A 3,272-nucleotide genomic window follows, 5' to 3' on the forward strand; every position below is an offset into this window, starting at 1 on the left:
ACCAGGAAGAGTACCAGGGGCCATTCCACGTTTAAGCTCCAGTTTGACTCAAACTGGAGCTTAAACGTGTTCGATAGTTTCTCCACTCCAGGGTTGCTCTCTCCAAGCTTCCACGTTTAACCTCCAGTTTGACCTCAAACTGGAGGTTAAACGTGTTCGATAGTTTCTCCACTCCAGGGTTGCTCTCTCCACCTCCACGTTTAACCTCCAGTTTGACCCCAAACTGGAGGTTAAACGTGTTCGACACCTCCAGGGCCACCATTCCAAGCTTCCACGTTTAACCTCCAGTTTGACCTCAAACTGGAGGTTAAACGTGTTCGACCTCCAGGATGCCTCATTCCTTTTCCACGTTTAACCTCCAGTTTAACCTTAAACTGGAGGTTAAACGTGTTCGACTACATTACTCTCCAGGGCTACCATTCTTCCATTTCCACGTTTAAGCTTCAGTTTAACCTTAACTGAAGCTTAAACGTGCTTTTACAAATGGCCTCACTGGAAGTATCTGGCGTTTAAGTTTCAGTTTAAGCTTAAACTACAACTTAAACGCCACTCTTGAAAAGGGTTTCTGGGCCAAAAATATTGTGATTTAAGTTAGTCTTTGAGCACAATTATTAACTTAAACTTACTTTGGTATGAAACCCAATTGAATATCATGGTTTATGGGATTGGGCCTGAAGGATTGATGAGTTTGAAATCTCAATTTGTTGAGTCATGTGTCATTATTTGATTATCACTAAGTTGGCTCAATAAATGTTACAGGATTGGATCAACAACCTCATCAAGATTATGGATCATAAACCCAAGGCAAAAGGAAAGCAAGGAGAGGCCTCAAAGCCCAAGAAGCACAACTGAAGCTCAATATAGAAAGTGTATAAATAGGATAGAAGTTAAGTTAGAGGGATTTGACTTTCACTTGGAGCTAGTTTTTCCTTTTCTTTGTAATTGAATTCAGAGCTATGATTCACTAAACCCCCTCTCATTGGGTTAGGGAGCTCTATTGTAATTCAATGAATCAATAATAGTTTATCTTCTTCTTCAATCTTTTCTCTTGAATTTTGTTAGAAAGCTTCTCGATCTAATTCCATTGAGTAGTTGTCTTGGGAAAGAGACTACTCATACTTGGAATCCTTCGGAGCCTTGGGAAAGGAATGGAGGATTCATGCTAGAGAAGCTTTCTCACAGTGGATTGGATTGGGGTTTGGATGGATATTGTGACATGTAATCCTACCAAATTGTGGTTCATGAAATTGTGTGGTATAATCAGTGATCAAGCATCATCTCTTCTTATGAACATTTAAACCAAGGGATTGGGAATTTGTTTGTTTTTAGAGAGCATTGGTGAGCCAAGGAATTGGGATCCAATCATATAAGATTGCCAAGCAAAATTCAATGAATGCATTGGTTGAGGAAGAGATATACATGTTTTGATTCGGAGATTTCAATATCTCCTAAACCCAATGAATTCCCCATTTCTGATTTTCACTTTCTCTTTACATTCTGCAATTCAATTCTTGCAATCACCCCCATTCCCTTTTAATTTCAGCAATTTACATTCTGCTCTTTAATTCATGCAATTTAAGATTCGGCCATTTAATTTTCTTGTCATTTACTTTTCCCGCCAATTTTACATTCCGCAATTCTCATCTCAATTCTTGATTCCGCTCAACTAGAACACACTTCTAATCCGAATTGCTCAATCAACCAATCCTTGTGGGATTCGACCTCACTCTATTGTGAGTTTTTACTTGACGACGATAACCGGTGCACTTGCCGGAAGGAATTTTGCCGATCGTGCAATTTCCTAAATCGTAGCATAACTAGTTTATGTGCATCAAGTTTATGGCGCCGTTGCCGGGGATTGGTTTTCGATTGACAATTCTCAAATTGGAAGCTAACTAGATTGAGCAATTTTCTCTTGCTTTGTTAATTCTGTTCTAGATATTTGTTGAATTTTAATTTCTGCACTTGGTTACATGCTTTCCTTCTTTATGCCTTTAAATTCATGCAACTAACTCACTGACTCACTAACTGTTTGATTTAATTCCTCAATTGATCTAACCATACTCTTCCATTAACCAAGAGTATTTTACTTGTTTGTGTTTGAGCTGTGTTCTTGTATGACAGGTAGGAGAGGAGAGACATCAACTCCTCCATATACCGAACCGGAAAGGACCCTTCATAGACTTAGAAGGGAAGCAAGAGGGAAGAGAGTAGTGGGAGAAGAGGAATTTGAAGGAGAATCTGAGGACAATTTTGAGGAAGCTCTAGATCTCAACATGGATAGAGAAGTTCACAACCATGAGAGAGCTGATGGAAACAATGCCATTCCTGAGAGGAGGGTTCTTAGTTCATACATAAACCCAACCTCTGGGAATTGTGGTAGTAGCATCCAGAAACCACCCATTCAGGCCAACAATTTTGAGCTCAAGCCACAGCTAATATCATTGGTGGAAAATCATTGTTCCTTTGGAGGAAATGCTAATGAAGACCCAAACCAACATCTCACAAAATTCCTGAGAATTTGTGACACTGTGAAGTCCAATGGAGTCCAGGAAGATGCCTATAAACTGCTCTTGTTCCCATTTTCACTTAGGGACAAGGCAGCTAAGTGGCTGGAATCATTCCCAAGGGGGAGTCTAACCACATGGGATGAGGTGGAAGGCAAGTTTCTGGCACGTTTCTACCCTCCACAAAAGGTCAATAGGCTTCGATCTGAGGTCCAGACTTTTAGACAACAAGATGGTGAAACTCTCTACGAGGCATGGGAGAGATTCAAGGACTTGACAAGGAAATGCCCACCAAACATGTTCCATGATTGGGTGCAATTGCACATCTTCTATGATGGGCTCTCTTATGAATCAAGGAAGGCTGTAGACCATTCATCAGGAGGTTCATTGAACAAGAAAAAGACCGTGGAAGAAGCCATTGAAGTGATCGAGACAGTGGCTGAGAATGAATACTATTATGCATCAGAAAGGCACAACACTAAGGGAGTCATGGAGCTGAACCATGTTGATACAATTCTAGCCCAAAACAAGGTGTTTGCCAAGCAACTAGCAGAGCTTACCAGGCAATTAGAAACAAAGCAAGTGGCTGCAATACACACACAAGATCAAGAGGAAGTAGGCATTGAAGGAGGTGATTGGGATGAGGTTAACTATGTGGGAAACCAACAAAGGCAATCATATGATCCACACTCCAACACTTACAACCCAGGCTGGAGAAACCACCCAAACTTTGGGTGGGGAAACCAACAAACCCAACCACAAAAC

General features: G+C 40.9%; 1 non-coding gene across 1 annotated transcript; it reads right to left on the reverse strand.

The window, feature by feature from the left end:
- Positions 1-2,702: 2,702 nt before the first annotated feature.
- On the reverse strand, positions 2,703-2,806 carry LOC112781921 (small nucleolar RNA R71). The gene has a single exon (XR_003192668.1). It is a non-coding gene; the product is annotated as a small nucleolar RNA R71 (small nucleolar RNA).
- Between the last annotated feature and the right edge of the window lie 466 nt (positions 2,807-3,272).

This window comes from Arachis hypogaea, chromosome 19 (genome assembly GCF_003086295.3).
Source record: "Arachis hypogaea cultivar Tifrunner chromosome 19, arahy.Tifrunner.gnm2.J5K5, whole genome shotgun sequence".
Classification (NCBI taxonomy): Eukaryota; Viridiplantae; Streptophyta; class Magnoliopsida; order Fabales; family Fabaceae; genus Arachis; species Arachis hypogaea.